The sequence below is a fragment of the Gekko japonicus genome, unplaced genomic scaffold, assembly GCF_001447785.1.
Source record: "Gekko japonicus isolate JY-2015 unplaced genomic scaffold, Gekko_japonicus_V1.1 scaffold382, whole genome shotgun sequence".
Lineage (NCBI taxonomy): Eukaryota > Metazoa > Chordata > Lepidosauria > Squamata > Gekkonidae > Gekko > Gekko japonicus.
Window position 1 is genome coordinate 601,964 of NW_015168662.1, and position 22,861 is coordinate 624,824.

Consider the following 22,861-nt stretch of genomic DNA (forward strand, 5'->3'; position numbering starts at 1 on the left):
AGGGAAATTGCATTGGAAAGTTGTCCACTTAACCCATAGCAGATTTATGCAGTGGGATTAGAATAGAGTCTCAATCAAATCTCTTGTCAATAGATGTTAGTTTAAACTTGTGCCAACTGGGCACAGGGTGTGGTATCAAATCCATGAAGGCAGCGCCAAGGATCCCCAAACTATTGGTTGTATATCGATTAAGAAGTGTAATGTTAGAAGATGATAATTTGTAACATTCCCTTGCCTAAAACTGGCCTGTTCTCTTCCCAGGATCTTATTCATCTCCAACCAGTCCAAGAGTCAGTAATAAAGGGACAGAACATAAAGCTTCCCCGCCAGTGATAAAAGGCTGATTGGCCTGTAGTTGGATGGGTCCACTTTGTCTCCATTCTTATAAACTGGTATTATGATAGCATGTCTCCAAACTAGTGGCATAATTCCTGTTGCATTTAACTGAGTGAATACAGTTGCCAGTGTACCCTTCCACCATGAGATACTGGCTTTGAAAAACTCTGTGGGAATTAAATCTGCCCTGGAGGACTTCCCATTCTTCATTTGAGAAATTAGAAAACTAATTTCAGCTGGTTGGACAGGGGGCCACTCTGGTAGTTCAGCTAGGTTCCAATTACTTTGATAATCATACTAGAAGAACTAACGAAGACATTAGCAAAGTGTTCCTCCCAGGAATGTGAGGAGATATGAGATTAAAGTGGCTCCTAGGATGTAAAACAGAGCTAACCAGCTTCCAGAATTCACTTCGATTTCTATTATTTCTGGCAGCTCTGAGTAAGGCAGGCTTCTTTCCTCTTGTGTATAGCTCGACTACAAGCTTCTTTCCAAAAAAGAAAAGCTTGTAGTCAGGGGTCTTGTTGTAGAAAAAGAGCTGCCGGAGCTCATTAGCATAACTCATTAGCATAACTTATTTGCATATGCCACGCCCCCTGACATCACCGGAAGTGACAGAAGGCCACACCCCCTGACATCACCGGAAGTTTGTCAGAAGGCCCGGCTACTTACCCTCCTGCTTCATCCTCATTCCCAAACGGAATGAGGATCGAAGCAGAGGGCGGGGTAAAGAAGGGGGCGGGTCTTCACCACGTGACCGCCCCGCCCCCTAGAGGTTCTCTTCCGGAGCTCTGTACCTGAGAGCTCCCCCCCGACTAGAGCCCTGCTTGTAGTGTAGTTGAAGCACCTGAGGCAGAACCTCAGCACCTAGCACCTGAGGCAGAACCACCAATGTGGTCTACAGAGAGGCCCTTCAGTAGAGAAAAAACCCTAGTATGTATGTATTTTTTACACTCCTCTCCATTAGAATTTCTACAACAAATGTTACATTTCAAACTTCACATCATCAGTATTATAACTGGATTTACAGAACTTAAATACTGTAGGGAAGCACGGGTATCAAGCTAGTAATGTATATAATTAAACTGATCCCAAAGAGTAACAGTTGACTTTTTCACTTGCTGCAGAAGCAAAGAAACAGGTATTGGGAACAATGTTAAGAAGCCTGTCTCAACAAAAACTGCTAATGCCCAAGCGGTGAAATCAGGAAGTGGGAAACATTTAAAACATAATGACAGTGATATCGAACTAAGGAGACCCCCTGAGGGTCTTCTGTTACCACCAGATTGAATAGCATCAAATGAAAATAAGCCTGAAACCCAGATTACAAGATTTTGTCTAGGATTCAGGTCTTCTGAAGAAATACAAAGTCATTCTGTGCCCATAGTTCTTTAATTTCTGGGGAGGAGCTTTTAAGTTTCCATCCAGCAATGTTCCAGGAGAGCAGTTTCAAACACTGTCCCTTTGGTGCATTTGACACATTTTCCAGTCATTGGCTGGCATGGATTTGTTGGAAAGAATCATTACAAGATCTACTTTGTCCAGTTACAGGACTAGGCTGTTTAACAATTATCTTAGGTTTGAGTGGGGGAAAAAAGAATTCTGTTTAATTAAGAAAAAGCCACATAATTCTGTTCAGCATCCACTCCAGAACCCTGAGATCCAGCTAAAACATTTGTAGCAGCCTGGCAACTCTGTATTTCATTAAGATGTACTTAAAATGCTAGGGAGAGGGCTATGGTGGGAGGGCTCTAGTGTTCTGGCCCCACTGGTAGGCCTCCTGATGGCACCTGGTATTTTTGGCCACTGTGTGACAGAGTGTTGGACTGGATGGACCATTGGCCTGATCCAACATTGGCTTCTCTTATGTTCTTATGAAACTCCTGCATTGTCAGTGACTTGGTAAGGGCCTCACAACTAACAGTTGACTAAGAAGACATTGGGATAATTCAGAAGAATTAATGTCTACTCTAGAAAAATACGTTTTTCCAAAGTTCTCTGAAGAGTTTTCAATCTATTAATTAGGTGGGTTTGCTTGTGAAAAGATAAAGCCCCAAATGATTCAATAAGAGTTGTTTCCATTGGTTTGAAGTAAAATCCTGTAGCTACCATAATAGTCTCATCCTTTGGAACTTTTATCTGATGATTAATAGAGAATGAAGAAGGAACAGTCACTTGTTGGGAAGGTGAAACAAGATAACGGAACATAGGCTCTTTATTAGACTTTTTCCTTCCAGCCATTGCCCAGATAGAGAAGATTTACTAGGAAGTAGAGGGACTAGCCTCTGGCTGTGGTCACACACGCTAAATAATCCACTTTCAATGCACTTCCCAACTGGATCTTGCCAGTTCACAGTACTGAAAGTAGATTTAGTGTGTGTGACTGCAGCCTCTGTGTATCAAAAGCTCTAACAGGGTGTATATTACATTGTTTGAGATGTGATAATTTAGAACATATTTAAGATGGCAAACTTAATAAAAATAAAAGGCTACATGGTCCCCACAAATCAAACTTGGGATCCATTCCACATATCACAAGTCAATTAAACTTAATCCTGGTTCAAAAGAAAAGCTAAATGCCACTTTGTTGTTCCAGGGGATAGGTGTACCATGATAATGCAGTATATTAAAACTATTCTATGGCTGAGTTCAGACTGGCAGTTTGAAGCATGAGGGAGTCAGTCACACTGCACTGACTCATGTGGGAGCATACCGGGGAGGAGGTGCAAGGGAGTGTTTGCACTGTTGGCCCACCCCTGGCGGATGCATGGCTGTAAGGCGCAGCTTCCTTTTTGGTAATCTGGAGATATGCACTTATGCACATCAGCAATTGTGGCTTTCGGTGTTCACAGTTCCAGGAAGTGAGATGAACACGCTCTCCAGGGTTTGCTACCACTTTCACTAGGTACTTTTAAAACTCGGGAAGGAAGCGTTACAAGACGGGCTGAGTACGACTGGAGAATGCCGGACAGCTGTGCCTGTGTGAACAGCCCCTTTAATCCATTCGAGAAACATTTCTGAAATGTGCCTATATCGGGCCAAACTGCTAGTCTGAACACAGCCTATTTTTGTTCAAAGAGAGAGGCCCTAAAGTCACAGAACTAGCACAAAGGGCTTTTTTTTAAACTTAGATTTTGTGGCATCAGAAATTGATTTCTGCCTGGTGTTATATATTGAATGTATTTGCATATGTGCAGTTGGTAACATTAATCATCACATAGCCAGCTGGCAGGTAACCATTGTTGCCATTTGCTCAGAACTTATTGGATTGATGGGGTTGATGGGAACTAAAGTTTTGGTGGCCTGCAACATTTTCCCTTACCCCCTTTTTATAATCAAGCCTGATGAAAAGTTCCATGTTGTGCTGTGCTATTTGATTTGGTTCCCATAAATATTATTACATATCTCTTGTGTGGAAGGGGTGCTTTTGAAAAACATGACTGTCTGCAACCTCGGAGGAGGAGGAGGAGGAGGAGGAGGAGGAGGAGGAGAGGAGGAGAAGAAGCAGCAGCAGCAGCATATAAACCAGGGGTGTTGAAGTCATTTGTTATGAGGGCCGGATCTGACATAAATGAGACCTTGTTGGGCCAGGTCTTGTGTGTCATAAAATGTAATGCCAGGTAGCAGAGATATAAACTTTATGAAGGACACAGACAATGACAATTAAAGATTTTTAAAACTTTAAATAAAACATGCTTAAAACACTAGTACTCTTGCAATGTTTTGTCTACTTAAATAGTCTCTGATAACTATCTCTTGCTCTGAATTATTGCATCAAATTGTCTGTGCTGTAGCAATCTTGAGTATGCTGTTCAAGTGTGTATCTCTAAGCTGCAAACCTACTTTTGATTTATTGACATTCATTACAGAAATCTCATGCTTAGCGTTCTGAGCTCAGGACCCAGAGGAAAACATGAAATGGCTAGCATTGTGAGCTTTTGTGAGCTTTGTAAACTTTTAATAATAAATAAAATAAAATAAATAAATTTTGTACATAAGTTGCTTGATGTGCTGGTTAAGAACATGAGAAGGCATCCTGACACAGACTTGAGGGCTGTTTGTTTGTCTACAAAACTATAGTCTTTCCCAAAGAAATAACTACAACTTCCTACAAAGGAAATGTGCTGAGTGAACTTGTCTGGACACACACTCTCAGCCTAGTCCACCTCCCTGGCTGGTAGTTATTCCTCCTCTAAAATAGTTCACATTGCTTTCTTACTGGGAAAGACTAGATCATGAGGGCATGAATACAGTGAAAAGGGTTAGGGAACCCAGTTGCACCCAGGAGAGCCCTGGCATAAGGAGCCCAACAAAACAGACACACACACACACAGCATAAGGAGCCCAACAGAATACACACACACTATAGCAAGACACACAAAAGCTCATACCTTGAACAAAACTTTGTTGGTCTTAAAAGTGCCTGGAATTTCTCCCTTGCAATTTAGGCAGCCTAGCAAAGCAAGCTCTCCCTCTGTCCCTTCAGGGAAGAGCCTCAGCTAGTGGAAGGAAAGAAAGGCTTCCCCTTGTCTCCTGGGAGGAGGAGGGGGAGGAACCTTGGCCAGTGCTTTACCAGACTCAATCACACAGGAAAGGCTTGCCTATATATTTCTCCTGTGCAACTGAGAGTCTGGTAAAGCAAGCTGCAATGTAGCAGCAGCAGTAGAACTGGAAAAGGAAGCCGGAAACAGCCAGCTCCACTGCAGGCCTGATAGAAGCCCTCTGAGGGCCTGATCCAGCCCGTGGGCCACATGTTTGACACCCCAGTAATAGAAGGAGGGGGTAGGTGAGTTCAGAGAGTCATTAGGTGATGAGAGGAAGGTTAAGGGATAGCTAAGAGATCAGGAATGCTGAGAACTTCACAGTGAATAGGTGAACATACTAGATTGGATTATCCTGTTTTACACATGAGCTGAGCTTCCCATTTGTCCTGAACTCAGTATTTGAATCTGGCTCACTAATTGAGTTAGGCATCTATTACCTACACACAGCTTTGGCAATTAAATTTCATTTCACTATATCTGGCCTCTGAGAATCTTTGGCTCTGTAATGTGTGCATACAATATAGGCTTTCAGTACAATCAGGGTCATTATGATCAATTACTTGCCTAGGGAGGGCTAGGGCTTCTCCAGGGAATTCTCAGGATGAAGCCCAGCGATTTGGGGAGAATTCATCCCACAATCAGGGTGAGTGTGATTTCCCTTTTATTGTAAGCATGGCTCTGTGTGTAAGGCAGTTCTTTATTATTTTTATAGTTTTTAAAAAGAATTAAAAAACATTTCCTGGCAATGCAGGGGAGGGGAACAAACACTAAGAACATTAATGCACAGAATGCTCTGAATCTATACCAGTTGGCAGGCATTACTCTCCAAGGTCCCCAAGTCTGTATCAGACAGAGACCCAACCAGGAAGCATAAAAGGCTTTTTAAAAACCTACTATTCTTTATTTAATTATTTATTTGAAAAATTGGCCATGGTGGCACACAGCAGCATTAGGGAGACAGTAATGCTTTTCTGCATATGCACAGATGGGGCATTTCTCCTCTGGACAGGCCTGAGCTATTTCCGTGCAACCCAAACAGCCTAGCAAACATTCAGCTCCAATAATCACAAGGAAAGCTGAACTGGCGGGTGCTCAAACATCACTAGAATTGATATGTAGGAAGGAGTTGTGTGGGAAAAAGTTTTGATTTAACAAATCCTCTGTACCATTTCATTTGAGATACTGCTGTAAAATGTGTTGAAATACACTTCATGAGATAAGTAAGGCAAGTGAAATAAGTAAGATAAGTGAGATAAGTAAGGCTTAGTTACAGCAGCAAGGAAAGGGAAATAGTGCCAATATATACAAAGTTATATTTTGGATGTACACCAGCATTTGAAGTATACCTGATTAACTAAGTACAGTTCACAAACCAGGCCGCTGATCCATAGCTCAGCTAAATTGATGTTCTTGGAGTAAAGCCCATTTCTCTTTGTTGGTTTCAGTAGTACTTACATTAAGCCAAGTAGTTCACCTTTACTCATTTGTTTGTCAGCCTGACAATCCTGTAACTATGCATGAGTTCATAAATTTCCCTGAAATCAATAGTAAGATGTTTAGGCTTGTAAGCAATTTCTGCACTACAGCTATAAACACAGGCTCTGACAATATCCATTAGTAATATGACTACATTTGAAAGATGTTATTCTAACCCAACCATCTCTCAAGAAGCTTAAGGCAGTATGTATATAAAGTCTCCTTTTACACCATTTTTTTTGTATTTTTGCATTTGTGTGTCTGTGTGTGTATGTGCACGTGTGTGTATGTGTCCATGCCTCAAAGTCATGGCAACCTCTGGCAACTCCTACTGGGATATGGAGGACATTCAGAGAAGTAGCTTGATAGCCTGTTTCTGCCTCCCAGCCCTGGTATTTTTTGCAGGTCTCCCATCCAAATACTTGCCATCGTCGGCCCTGCTTAGCTTCCAAGATCTGACAAGATCGGGCTTGCCTGGGCTATCCAGATCAGGGCTTTTTACGCCATTTTTAATTAAATTCTGAACCAAAATGTAAATGTGGAAAGGCCTATGCCAACAATGGCAAGTTTGGAAGGTAATTAGTTTGGTTTGAAAAATTAGTATATCTTTCTGGAGCTGTAAAATATATGAGATGAAAACAAAGCAGAGTTTTTTAACATCTGCATCATAAAATTTTGTATGTTAATGAAACCATGTGTTAAGAAATCTACAATTGCCAAGGCACAGTCCAGGACCCAAAGAGCTCTTTCAACTCATACAATTTGCCCTGTTCTTCACACCATGAACAACACCACTCCAGGAGAAAATCCCCATCTGTTGGCAGGAGATGAGTGTGCAAGAGAAGATTTAGGGGTTGAGAATGGGGACAGTGGGATTTCATATGATAGGGTCCGCAGGGTATAATACCATAGAGTCCACCCTTCAAAGCAGCCATTTTCTTCAGGGGCACTTATCTCTGCTATCTGGAGAGTGGTTGTAATTCTGAGAGATCTCCAGACCCTACCTGGAAGTTGGCAACTCTTGTGCCCACAAGTTTTTGTGTGTACACTATCATATGATGGAAAGTTTCTGATCCAGCACAGAATTAGATAAACTCATTGGAATCAATGCAATTAAACATGTCTAACTGTACGTTGGATCGGAGCCAAAACATATGTAGCTGCAAATTTATCCATTATTTTGTCTTAAAACAGGAGTTGCTTAAATTTAGCATAGATTACATCTATGACTGTGAAGAAATAAACTCCTGTTCTTTTCAGAATGCTGGTTCCTATGAAGGCTAAAAAGTTATACACAAATAATTCTGCTCACTACTTGAACATTTCTGACCATTCTTTCTGTGAGAAGAAGCTGGAAATGTACTAGCCACACCTGAAACCTAACATTGGCCCCGGTCACACGAGAGGATTTGCCACACGAGAGGGATGGATCAGGGGTGCATCAAGCGGGCGCAATCACACCGCAACATCTGGGAAGCGGTGTGCACCTGTCCCCGATCCGTCCATTCCAGGCGAAACTGCGCATCAAAAAAACCCCTAGAAAACACTACTACGTACCAAAAAATCCGCTGCAGGGGTGGACATGTGATCGCCGGTGCGCCCGTCTCTCCTGCAGCATGCAAGGTCCTGCCGAACTGCGCATGCACATGCATGCGCAGTGTGCTCGCCTTGCTCTGCGGTCTGTGGCTTTCCCCCGGCATCTGATTGTGCCGGGGAGGAACTGCGCGGCGGCTGGGGGGGATCTGTCTGATTCCGCCACCGCGCTTCTCTTTTGGTCCGGCTCAAAAAAGCCACACTTTGGCCACGCCTATTTTCCCCAGTGTGACCGGGGCCATTTATTGTAGCACAAACAAACAAAACAAAAAAAACAATAATCATTACAAAGCTGCATTTAGTTGCTGAAAATTAAAACAGGTCCCCTTTCCATCCTGTGCTAAGAAACCATTGACAACATGAAACTTACTATTGCCAACCTAGACAGGTCATACTATCACTTTTAATTTTATATCCAGCACCAAGTCAAAAGTCACTGATTGTTTGTACTTTGTAACGATGGCAGAAAGATAGGTTGGAAACACCATCAGTTTAAGACATATTACAAGGCATTGTTTTGATCCTGGGCCACACAGCAGCATAGGAAGGCCTAATGCTAGCAACTGCCCTGGTTAGTAATTTGAGATTTGCTCTGCCATACTTCTAGTTTATCACTCATAACTGTAATACTGAAAATTCTAGCACAAGAGTCCTTGGGAGTGATCAAGGAATATGTACTGGAGGAGTGGGTAGACGAAGGGAAGAATTAATGCAAAAGGAAACTATTGCACTGAATCCCCTCTTAAATACAGGTATACTTTCTGTATAAGGAGTCCAAGGCTCAAATGTCACTTGGAAATCATGACTTCCCAATCTCTTTCCAATGGTTTGCCTTTTCATGCAAAGTAATGTTGGATGCTGTGATCAGGAATGAGAACAGGGGCTTCTCCCCTCCCCAAAACTGCTTTACTACTTGCAAGAGATAATGAGTGTGGTCACACAAGCAGTTTGCCGCATCACTATATCTGCTCTAATAAGCTGTTTGAGTTTGAGATGCTTTGCATCCATCACACAATGCCCCCTGAGCCAGCATCATAGTGCTGCAGGCCTGTGGTTGGTCATTCATATCAGTAATGCACCACAACCATGGACCTGTAACTGGGTTGGTTTTTTCTAAGTCCTGCTGTGTGTGCCCAGAACCAGACAAGAGCACATGTGCTCCTGGGCCCATTTATGGGGGTGCTGCAGCACACATCGGAGTGGGGTTGGGGGGGGGAACATGCTGGAAATGGAGTGGAATGATCACACCACTCGTGTTTCCACAATCAGATGCCCGGAAACCCGCCATGAAAGCACCTTGCTGAGGTAGCCTCCGGAATTTGCCAGTGGCAATCTAATCTGTGTGGGAGTGATTTTAGCACGAGGTAGGGACAAGTGGAGCACTGGAGCCAGATATGTGCATTTGATCGCATCCATTTGATCCAGAGGGGAGGGGTGGTTATGTTGGGCCAAACTGCTCATGTGATCACACCCAATGTATATGGTCACCGTATCTTTTCCACCATGATAAGAAAAGCAGCTGGGATGTGGTGTTTTTGAGTGAACAAGCAGCCATTTCTTCCTCCACTCCTCTCCTTACTGTGCTCAGACTGAGCTGCAGCCCCTACCCCAAGGCTGCTTTTCATTTGAAAAATACAGTGGAAACAAGAATCTTTTAATTGAATGTCACACATAGTTTCATCCCGTATGTTCAGAGACTGCTACAGCAAAATAAATAACCTCCCAATGTATAGGATAACTTTTAAAATAGATAATAAATACTAGGATGTGGCTGTATTTCACAAATACCCTTTCCCTTCTAGGTGTGCAGTGCTACTTCTAATATCCAGTGCCCATTTGCTAGCACAGGTAGTGCTTCCAAATGACCCATCTAGCTTTGTTCAGCATTTTGGTCACTAGCACAAAGTTGCTGAACAGGTTATTTAGTAGGGCTGCCAAATGCCCCCGGGGGGCGGATTTCCCCCCGCTTTCGAGCCCCGCTTTCCGCTCCCACGGAATCAGGGCCCGGGGGAAACCCCACCCCCGCGTGCGCGTCACCCGGAAGTGACGTCGCACACTGGGGGTGGGGCCACACCATTTGAGGGGAAAACTCTTTGTTTTCCCCTCAAATGGCGTGGCCCCGCCCCCAGTGTGCGATGTCACTTCCGGGTGATGTGCGCACACGTTCCAGACACCGGACGGGAGCCCCCCACTCCCGGCCAAAACATATTTGGCAACCCTATTATTTAGCCTGTCTTTTTTCCCTTTTGCGCCCAACCAATGCTTCTTCAAGATCTGATATCTATAATCATCACAGGTTTATTAAATTTCCTTAGAAGAGCAAACAGAAATGTGTTTTCTTTCAAGTACACCCACATAAATGAGGACAATAGCTGAACTAGAAATGGTGGGAGGGGAGTTCAGAATACCATTATGCAAAAGCTGGAAAATTAATTTATCTTTATATTATCAAGACAAATGCAACATACTTGTAGTGTTGCATGCACATGCACAAAATCCAGGCTACAGTAAACCATGGTGAAGTACCCATTGGTAACACTGTTAAGGTACAGGATAAAGTATATCTCATATACTTATCTTATTCAAAGATCTAGGGCTTGCTGAATGTTAAGCAATTAAGATAGCACTCAGAACAGTGAAATGAGCATTTTGAGCTAAAAGTCCTTAAAGGCAATACAAAGAAAGCCAGCCCCATTTTATAAAGTGCCTTTCATGGGAAGCACAAAATAGTTCAGAGTCTTCAATTAGACCAGCTAAAAGGCTCAAAAGAAATGAGAAATAGCTTTGGCCTACTTTTAAACATGCTTAAGAGATTGGAAATGCTATCCTAAATTCATGAACAATAATTCTGTTCAGTGATGTGCTAAAGGAATCCTTGGTGCTTTCAATAGGGCTGCATTACGTTTTGTAGCCACCAAATTAAGGGGGAAAAGAAATGGGTCCATTTTCATCCTCAGCCCTCCTTTGCAGACATATCTTTAGTTCTAAGAGTCATTTTCTCCTTTTTCGAGAGCATAGTATTTTATGTAGCACATGGTAACCATGCTCTTCAGTACCCTAGATTAAATCATATCATTTTAATGCTGTGGTCCTATCTTCAGATTAAATACAAGAAATGATAATGTGAGGACATCAAAATATAGTTCAATGGCTCTAAGACATAGAGTTCGGCTGTGGTTACAGTGTCACCAGGTCTGGGAAGAATGAGGCTCAAATCTCAGCACACTTGGAAAATCACTAAGTGCCTTTTGGCAAGTCATTCTCTTTCAACCTAGCCTACCTTATGGGGGGGTTATGAAGTTAAAGTAGAGGAGAAAAGAAACACATATTCTGCCCTGAGCTCTTTGCAGGAAGGGAGGGAGCTTTTTGTAAGGATAAAAATGTGACAGAGGAGGAGACCTGAGCAAGTAAATATAAAATATTTGTCTACTACTCTAAATGAAATAGGGTGCTTCGCAAAAATAAATTTTCTTAGTAACATGTACAGTTTAGCAGAAAAAGAAAAAAAAAAAGAGTGTTGCTTCCTCATTCCATGCAGTTTAACTTTAAGTATGAACTTCTATTAAAATGTCATGACAATTCCAAATTACAACCATAGTAGATGTTTCATTTTGCATGATAGTATTAAAATACTTTCATGCAATGAACTCATAATTACCAAACAGTATTACACTTTTTGCTTCAGGGCTTGCCTTCTCCTTCAGAGTCAGTCATCATGTGTAGCAGGTTCTACCATTGCACATCACATTCTATTGTCTTCCATGCCCTAATTGTGCCCTGGCAAACAAATAGTGGTTAGAATGTCAAACTAGGGAGACCCAAGTTTATATCCTCACTCTGCTATGGAAGTTTTTTGGGTGATCTTGGGTCAGTCACACATAGGCATGGGTACGAACCACATTTTTGCAGTTCGGTTCAGTTCATGATTCGTGGTTGAACCACGAACCGAACAACAAACCTTCACAAACTGATATGCCAGTTCACGAACCAAATCAGTTCATAGAGGTTCATGAGCCATTTAAAGTTTGAACCCTGTGAAAGTAATGGGGAGCAAAACTGAGCCATTTAATCCTCTGGTTTTGCTCCCCACTGCAAAGCCAGAGGGTTAAATATGGGGGTGAAGTGCCTCCCAGGGAGCATTTCACCCCTTAATTTCTACTGGTCAGGGATAGCCGTGGCCAGCAGACAGGAGGGGATAAAGTGCTGCATGGGAGGCACTACATCCTTTCCTTTCTGCTGGCCACGGCTGTCCCTGGGATGAAATGCCCCCTGGGAGGTAATTCACTCCCAGATTTCTGCTAGCTCAGAGCCATTTAAACCCTCACCACCATGAACTGCATCAAAGTCTGTGGAAGCTCATGGTGGTCTTCTTGTTCACAAACATGGGCTCATGTACCATGAACTGGCTAAAGTTCATAACAAACTTTAGTTCATGAGCCAGTTTGTACCCATTCCTAGTTACACATTCTCAGCATAACCAACCTCACACGGTTGTTGCGAGGATAAAATGGAGGTGAGGCAAGTAATGTAATATGCTTTGGGTTCCCATTGGGAAGAAAGGCAGGATATAAGGGGTGCAAATGATATAAATAAATATTGTCCCAGCTCCTGCTCCTCCCCAGCTGTATATACATTCTCACTTCCATCTCTTCCACTGTATATACACTGCACCCATTTAAGCTAATTTTCCTAGAGAACTTGGAATATTTAAGACAGGGCTTCCATTTATGTTCCGGTTTAATACTAACTATGGAGCAATGACCTTTTCTGAATTCAGTCTCTTACAAAGTGCAATGAAGATTAGCAGCAATTTCCAGTGCTGCAAGGATCAAGAAGAGTCACAAAGGCCTTACAAGATCTCATAACAATTAATTTCATTTCCCTCTTTCTTCATTTACTGATCTCCTTTTCCTTCAAGATGTGTTTCCTGAGCTAAAAGAAGCTCAAGTTGAATAACGTCTGAATAATGCATTAAAATGTCCTTGTTAAGAACTGATCAAGCCGGTAATTTGAAGCTCCTATCTCAACAATTGCTATAGCTAAACAAACTAATGTGTATTACAGATTTTTCTAACATAATTCCATGCTTTTTGAATCCACTGCACTCTTAGTTTAAATGATGTAGTCTGAATTGATTTTTGTGCAGTATAAACTGTTGTAATGCTACTTTGATAATTGCTTTTGATGGTAAATGGTTATGAGGGGTTCAATCCTACAACCCTATGATGTTATCAGCATAAGTATTTTCTATTAAATTACTGCTAGAGACTCTGCAAAACCAGCATAGGAGGCTGAAGCAAGAAAGATTAATGAAATCTAAAGTTTCAGCAGCTCCCTCTTTCCTCTTACATCAGCAGATGTAATGAGCTTCTTTGAGGGCTGACGTAGAGTTACCAGTTGCAAGTAAACCCCAGTTCTTATCTCTCCTGCATTTCCCACAGAAGCAGTGGGGCTGAAATTCCTGTAAATTTGGGGGTGGAGCCTGTGGATGAAGGAGTTTGGGGAAGGTAAAGACCTTAGTGGGGTACAATGTTATAGTATCCACCCTCCAAAGTGGGCATTTTCTTCAGGCGAACTGATCTTCTTAGTCTGGAGCAGTGTTCCCTCTAAGCTGAGTTAGTGTGAGCTAGCTCACAGTTTTTTAGCCTCCGGCTCAAACATTTTTATCTTACCTCAGAAAAAAAAAGGAAGGATGGCTCCAGAGCAAACTAATTTATGCAGTAGCCAAATCGCTCACTCACAACTTTAATGCTGGTAGCTCACAAAGTAGAATTTTTGCTCACAGGACTCCACAGCTTAGAGGAAGCATTGGTTTAGAGATCAGTTATAATTCTTGATCTCCAGGTCCCACCTGGAGTTTGGCAACCCTAGCTGACAGGCAGACCTGACAGGCACACCATACATCACAGGGTTGTTGTGAGGATAAAATGGAGGAGAGGAGAACTCTGCTGTGGGTTCCCACTGGGGAGAAAGGCATGATATAAATGAAGTAAATAAATGAAAAACACCATTTCTGGTTCTGTGTACTCCATGACAATATGCATTGGCATTTATGTCTTTTGAGATAATATGCAGTGCTAAGTAGTATTTGATAGCATGTGAGATTTTACATATGAAGCCTTCCAAAACCAAAGCAATCAAGAAATGCGACAAGTCTAACACCTTCACATTGTGAATACTTTCACATGCAAAATACACAGCTAAATTTTGCTTCAATTTCTTTTTTCAAAAAATTGAGTGGCAAAGTTGGGAAATGTGCTAAATCTGTACTGTTTGTGAATATTCCTTTCATCTCTGATGCAAGTCATGCTAGAGCACAGGAGGCTCATACACTCCTCCCATAGATCTCCAAACCTTCAGGCGTTGCCAGAGTAATGCAGATGGGGAAGCAATTCCAAGTAGGTCTACTCAGAAATCAGCCCATTTTATTCAGTTGACTTGCCCTCAGCAAAATGTTCTTAGGGCTGCAGCCTATGCAGGCCATGAGACAATCCTCATGTGGTTAAGAAAGCAACTGCTAATTTTGCTGGCATAATTGTTAGACCACTGCTGCTGTAAAAGTGATTGCATATAAGAAACATACATCAGGGAAACCGAAGCTCAGTATGAGTTGGGTCTGGCCAGGGGGGCTCACTGCAATAAGAAAAACTTCTACAGGTATGTGAGAAGCAAGCACAAGGTAAAAGAGGCAATTGTACCACTTTTGGGAGTAGAAGGAGAAACTCTGGTGGAGGAGAGAGAAAAAGCAGACAGGCTTAATGACTTTTTTGCCTCTGTTTTCTCCCAGAAGAACTTGAGCCCATCTAGAGATGGTAGAGGACATAACAGGACACCTGCATGTCCAGTTGACATCACAGGGAGGTTGTGGAGAGGCACCTGGCTGCACTGGATGAATACAAATTCCCTGGGCCAGATGGGGTACACCCAAGACGGCTCAAAGAACTGTCTAATGAACTTGCAGAGCCTCTGTCCATCATCTTCAAGGCCTCCTGGAGGACTGGGGATGTGCCACAAGATTGGAGAAGAGTGATTGTTACCCCAATCTTTAAGAAAGGGAAGAAGGATGACCCGGAAAACTACAGGCCAGTCAATCTGACTTCTGTTGCTGGGAAGATATTAGAGCAGATTTTAAAGGGATCAATATGTCAGCATCTGAAGGACCACTTAGTGATCCGGGGAAGTCAGCATGGTTTTGTCCCCAACAGAACTTGTCAGACCAACCTGGGTTCCTTCTTTGATCATGTGATGAGCTTACTGAATCATAGGAAATCTGTTGATGTGATTTACCTGGATTTCAGTAAAGCTTTTGATAAGGTCCCCCATGACATTCTGATGGGCAAACTGGAAGACTGTGGACTGGACTATAGGACAGTTCAGTGGACAGGAAACTAGTTAGAGGATCGCACCCAAAGAGTGGTGGACAATGGCATTTCATCAGATTGGAGGGAAGTGTCCAGTGGGGTGCCTCAGGGCTTGGGCTTGGGCCCGGTACTTTTCAATATTTTTATCAATGATCTGGATAAAGGGGTAGAAGGGCTACTCATTAAATTTGCTGATGATACCAAATTGGAAGGAGTAGCAAGCACCCAAGAAGATAGAGTTAAAATTCAACAAGACCTGAATACTCTGGAGAAGTGGGCAGTTGCGAACAGGATGCAATTCAACAAAGATAAATGCACAGTATTACATCTGGGCCACAAAAATGTCAAGCACAAATATTGGATGGAGGATACGTTTCTAGGGAGTAGTGTATGCGAAAGAGATCTTGGGGTAAGAGTGGACTGTAAACTAAATATGAGCAGTCAGTGTGGTGTGGTGGCAAAAAAGGCAAATTCAGTCTTGGGTTGTATTAAAAGGGCCATAGCGTCGAAATTGCAGGAGGTCATAGCCCCTCTGTATACTGCCTTGGTCAGGTCGCACCTTAAGTACTGTGTGCAGTTCTGAAGGCCTCACTTCAAAAAGGATGTGGACAAAATCGAGAGGGTGCAGAAGAGAGCGAGAAGGATGATCAGGGATCTGGAGACTGAGCCCTACAAGGAAAGGCTAAGAGCCTTGGGAATGTTTAGTTTGGAGAAGAGGAGATTGAGGGGGGGACATGATTGCTCTCTTTAAATATTTGAAAGGCTGTCATTTGGAGGAGGGCGAGGAGCTGTTCCAGTTGGCAGCAGAAGATAGGACCCAAAGCAACGGGTTTAAATTACATGCAGGAAGGTATCAATTGGATATTAGGGAAAACTTTTTCATGGTCACAGTAGTTCCAAGGTGGAATCGGCTGCCCAGAGTTAGCTTCTCTTCACTAACAGCTTTCAAGAAGAGGCTGGACAAATATTTGTCAGAGATGCTTTAGGCTGGTCCTGCATTAGGCAGGGGGTTGGACTAGATGGTCTGTACGGCCCCTTCCAACTCAATGATTCTATGTAAATGCAAGTATCATTTATCCCTTTTAATTCAGCTCTTCAACTGGGAAATAAATGAGACCAGTAATTTTTGTTAAAAAATTAAACACTTCAGATAAATTATAGATATTAAAATGCAGTATATGAGAAAAATAAATGATGTAAAATATATATCATATTGCTCATAGCCTTTGATTTTGTTGTTTAATTCAAGTTAATGGATATGGAAATATCTTAGCAAATTTTCTTGGCTGGCTTGATACTTGGTTTCTAGTAGGACCCTGAACAAGACATATGTGTGAAGTTCTCCCTCCTCCTCTGAATGGGAAGATAAATAATTCAATCATGTCACTGGATGTTAAAACACATCATCACAACAGACCATATCAGTACTAGGTCAGGGCTCCTTGTCTTTGCTCATAACTGATTGTTCTCTAGCTAACATGCAATTCAGATTTACTGATCACTCCTGACAAAGATCACTCCCTTTAGAATAATGAACTGGTATTATTGACATAAGATTATGATAATATATCGATTTTTTAATTCAATTATCATTAACATTGAATTGTGCTGTAGCCTGAAGGCAATCAATCTCTAGGAAGGCCAAATAGCTTTGACTGAACATCCACTAGTATGTCTTTATTCCATCAAGAAATCAATTTCAAGGCCTTAACATTAGTTCCAATGCAAACCTGGTTCAATGGGATTTTTGCTGATGGTCTCTCAGAAAGTTTAGTATTTGAATCAAGGGTCCAAACAGTAATATGATGCTGATATTTTCCATGTTGACATCTTCCATGACAATGCCTGTGGCAGTGGTGTCCAACTTCTTGCCGCTGATGTGGTACAATTGTGTTATTTAAGGACCCTTGCATCACGCTTGCTTTCTGTGCACCATGGAATAAAGTTATGAAGCACAGACAATGGGTTAAGCTGGTGAAATGAATCGACTGGGATGCCTAAGAGATTTAGCTGGGACCAGGGTTGCCAGTTTTGCATTGAGAAATTCCTGGAGATTTGGGGGTATAGCCTGGGGAGGGGAGGGTTTGGGTAGAGACCTCATAGAATCCACTCACCAAAGGAGTGTTTCCCCCAGGGCAATTGATCTCTGTTGTCTGGAGCTCCATTGCAATATTGGGAGATCACCGGACCCAACCTGGGGGTTGGTAACCCTAGTTATGACCCCCAAAGATCCATGTTTCAAACCTCAGCCATGAATTCACTTAGAGGGGGTTAGGAACGCTAGTCTCCCCTCCAAAAAGAGGAATGCACAGAAATCATTTTCTTGTGAAACTCTTACTGCTATCTGCGGTGCTATTTAAATATGCCAAGCGGTGGTATATGGTATCAGCCGTTTGGCCTGACCATCTAGCCACACCCATTTAGCACCATGCCTGACCACCTTTAAAAAAACAGACAACTTAACTTAGAAAGTTAAACAAGCAGACAGTACAGGATAGCTGTTAGAGTGTCATGCTAATAACGGGGGACCTAGGGCCAGGCAACACCCTGATTTTTGGGCAAAACTCTATGGTTTGATGCCAATTTTACCATAGAGTTTTGGCCAAAAATTAGAGTGTTTCCATGTGACACCCCTGACATGATGTCAGTGCATTGCCTCACTCTCCCCTGCTCCCAGAATGTTCCCTCCCACCTCCTACTGGCATGGACATTGGACCTGGCAACCCTAGGTGGAAACTGTCTCCTCTACCACAGCAAGTCTCCTTGTCCTGATGGAAAAAGACTTGGTTTTATACCCCACCCTTCATGACCCAAAGGAGTCATAGAATCATAGAGTTGGAAGGGACCTCCAGGGTCATCTAGTCCAACCCCCTGCACAAGGCAGGAAATTCACAAATACCTCCCCCTCCACTCTCAGAGTGGCTTACATTGCCTTCCCTTTCTCTCCCCACAACAGACTGTGGTAGGTGGGGCTGAGAGAGCTCTGAGAGAACTGTGACTGAACCAAGGTCACCCAGCTGGCTTCATGTGGAGGAGGGGGGAATGTGGAGGGTTCTTTGAGTCAAAAGAAGAACCCATTTTAGTGTGACAGAAACTTTAGATCCAGTCTTTTAGTGAGAGGATTCTTTTACTTAATTTCAGAGAATGATGAAGCATCTTAATTGAGATAAGACTTTGTGTTTCTCAATTTATTCATATGCCTTCCAAATTCTACTTCTGTTTAGTGCTTAACCATTCTGTAGTTTTGGTATATTGCTTACATCTTAGAAAAATGAGCTGTTCCATCCTATGGTACCTATTTTCACGTGGCAAGTGGCTCAGAAGTATCAACAACGATCCACAAAATAGTACAAATCCTAGAAGTACAATTAATGACTCAAACATTGCATGTATGTTTATGTAAATCCTTGTATGAATCTGTTCACTTAATTATGTTTTATTTTGATGACAGATTCATACTACTTTATTTACACACATGTACAGAGAACGAGAGAGAAAGCACATGCCATACATAGGAGATTTCTGACTATAGCATTTGTGACTTATTAGCTTAGGGAAAAAATATTAAACAGGAGAATGAAGCCCACACTTGTATAGAATTGTTCAGTATTCATCTAAGAATTACTTTCTATGGTAAAAGAAGGCTGAAGTGAATGTAATCTAAAGATGCAAGCAAAGAAGTGGAGATAATGTGAATGTCTACATTTTGTGTAAATAAGACAAACACTATTTCAGTAGTAAAAGTTACCTAGGTGAATATAATTTGGAAGTTTTTTGGTGGAAACAGACTGCAAGGATTAAACATCCCATCCTACCTTATGAGTGCACTAAGCACCCTGAAAGAACCCTTGGAGATTTTTCTGAAAAGCCTCAAGACAAAAGACACAGACATTTCTTCCCTGCAGCCTGCAGTCCTTTTTTACCCAACCACTGTGAAGTAGGCTTTCATCTTTGTGGTACTGTCCTGAGCTACTTCCTTCTAAAAAAATTCCATCCAGCAGCTCAGGCCTCAAGAATTGAAAGCCTCTGGCTATTAAAGTGCGTTTCCCCCTCACACAAGATAAGATCCCTACCACTTATTTCCATATGGCACTATTGAAAAAGAAAAAGAGAAAAGACCCATTATGCAAGTACCTTACAGCTTTCTTTTGCTACTGAAATAATTTCTGTTTATAAAAGTACTGTAGCTAAGGCTTTGGCTGTGCAAGTTTGACTGAATTAGCAACTGCTTGCTGGGTTCTGCACTTGCTGTCCCATTAAACAGCCATAGAAATACACTTGCCAGCCAAAAGCTTTATCAGTGGAATGCAGGCATGGAAGAAACCTAGCAAAATCTAAGAATACCATAATCTCCAATATTCTCTAAGTAATTATACTAATAATTCTCCCCCACCCAAAAGAGATCTATTCAAAATATATGCTTCCATCCACCCCCTATCATGGCAGCAATGGATGGAAAAAAGCTTTAAAGAAATAGCTCCATGCTGGTTCATCTTGCTTTAGCAGAAACAGTACAATATATGCTTTCATGTATAATATGCATAACATATCATAGGTACAGTATATGCAATATGTAAAATTTAAATATGATCGGTATACTCTATTTTGTGATGTCCTGGTAATATTGAATTTCAAGATGCACCGTGTGGTCCTGAAGACACCTCTTGGATTGTGGAATTTGCACAACTGGGTCAGGCCCCAGGTCAACAGACAATAAGGAGAAGTTAGAGTTGCCAGGTGCCCCCCAGCCACTGGCAAGGAATGGGAAGGGGTAGAGTTGCCAGATCCAGGTTGGGAAACTCCTGGAGATTTGGGGATGGAGCCTGGGGAAGACACAAACCTCAGTGGGGTACAATGCCATAGAGTCCACCCCCAAAAGTAGCAATTTTCTCCAGAGAAACTGAACTCTATAGTATGGAAATGAGCTGTAATACCAGGGGATCCCCAGGTCTCACCTGGAGGGTGACATCCCTAGAATACTCTTTCCTGTCTTGTTCCACCAAACCCAGCAGCAATGAAATTTTACTACTGCCACCATCAGAAGCATTTTATACTTTATATAAAGTGTTGGAATACATGAGGTCTATAGTGCACCTACTTGAAGATTAGAACAGCCTATAGGGGACAGCTGAAGGACAGCTAGTTAGGATAGCTAGGTTAGGGAGTTCCCACAATTTCAAATTATGGCCTTCCTGTCTCCTGATTGGCTCTTTGGAAGAAGGTGAAGAGATTGGATTTATATCCCACCCTTCACTACCCGAAGGAGTCTCAGAGCAGTTTACAATCTCCTTTGCCTTCCCCTCTCTACAACAGATAGCCTGTGAGATAGGTGGGGCTGAGAGAGATCTTTTGAGGACTGCCCATGAGAGAGAAGCTCTAAAAGGACTTATGACTAAGGTCACACCAGCAGCTGCATGTGAAGGAGTGAGGAATCAAACCTGGTTCTCCCAGATTAGAGTCCATGGTCCCAGGGCTGGCCCAAGGTGTTTCTGCGCCCTAGGCAAGCACAGCTGCCAACCTCCCAATGGGGCTTGGAGACCTCCCAGCTGAGCACCTCCTTGCCAACCTCCCGGTGGGGCCTGAAGACTAGGGATGTGCATTCAGTTCGTACAAACCAAATGCACCCCAGAAAATGGCCCATTCGGACCCCTTTCGGGCTGCTGCAGGCCGATTCAGATTCTCTGATCTGAATCGGGTTGCCACCGAATTGCTGCCGAATTTCAGCGGCAATTCGGCCCCAGTATATCCTATGGGCCATTGAAGTCAATGGCAAAAACATAGGGTATATTCTGGGGGCTGGAGGGGAGGGGGTTTGAGGGAGAGGCTCCGAACTCTCAGGGTAGCTGCTGGAGCTTCTCCCCAAGATATGACCAAGTATGAAGAACATTGGACCAGGGGGTCCAATTCTACAGGTCCCCAAACAGGTTGCCCCTATCCCTTCCATTGTTCTCTGTGGTGGGAAAAAAGTAACCTTTTTTACCTTTCGCCAATACTTTTGTGCATTTGTACAATTCCACCACATATGATAGAACGTACCAACCATTCTCTTACATTTCCAACATCTATTTGTATAATTTTTATATCGTTTTGCAATTTTTTCTGGTGTCCAATGCCATCTATAAACCATCTTGAGTACATTCTCCTTATATCCTGTAGCCCTCATAAGTCTAGCAGTCCTCCATATTCTTAACCATGCATCTATATCAAGGGTATGACCAATATCTTCCATCCAGGAGATCATAGAAGGTTTTATCGTTTCCTCTAACATATAATCCGCGAGCAACAAATTATATAGTTTTTGAATCAGTTTGTCATTGGAGGAGAGCCAGATTTTATCCAGCTCATTCTTACCAGTTTCGAACCCATATACTGCATCTTTAGCATTTCTAGACTTTAAATGTAGATATTGCCACCATGAAAACTGTATATTATGCTTTAACAATCCTTCCTCCATTTTTAACTAGTTATTTTTTTTGTAACTTTTTATACGGTCCTCTATTCCTTCCTGTAGTTAAAGATGGTTTTACAAGAGCTTTTAAGGGTGCCCCCCATTTAGGAGTTTTCTGGTAATATCTATTCTTTATATAGTTCCATGTTTTAATTAGTAATCTTCTTAGTATGTGATTGTGAAAGTTAGAGTGAATTTTTTCCTTCCCGTACCATGTATATGCGTGCCACTCCATGTACAAATCATGCCCCTCTAACTTCAATGTTCCTATATTTTCTAAAGTTATCCAGTCCTTAATCCAGCAAAGGAACACCGAAGCTCCCTCTTTCTTTTTTATCTTGAAGTAATTTCCACTTAATTCTAGGTTTTTCCCCATTCCATATAAATTGTCTTGTTAGTTTATCCAGTTCTTCAAAGATTTTATTATTCTTTAGGATTGGAATATTTTGAGCCCTGGGATGCAAGGTTCTCCACCTGCTGTTCCAAAACCACTATGACTATACAAGATATTCACCTGCTGTCCTCATGACTGCTCAATCACTCTTATTACATCTGGCTCTGGCGACCACTGATGTTCAATTCAAAAAATGTTTCTTCAGTCCTGTAAGCGACACCTCCTTAATACAATACGGCTTAACTCAAAACACCATGTCTCCTTTTAATGGCTGTTGGCAAACACCACACTATTCAAAGTGAGCATGTCTACCCATGCATTTAGATACTCCCCTACAATGCACACCTTTCCTTACAACATACCCCAAAAATACATGCCTTTTCAAACTTGAAACTATAAAGGCTCCCCAACACTCATATGCCCATACTCCTATTCATCATTCCAACATAACTTTCAGAGACTTTCCTCACAATGACTCTTTCAACCCAACTTTCCTTGAGACCTGTTCTGTAACAGGATGGACGCTGCGACCACAACCCTATTGAATGACAGGGACATATCCTTCCTCACTTGTTCGTTTAATGTTTCTAACGCAAATATAAATAGTAGTGGAGACAGAGGACAGCCTTGTCTCGTTCCTTGTGAATCTTTAACCTTTGTGTCATGTCTACATTTAAGGTAATTTGTGCAAATTGTTCTTTATAAATTG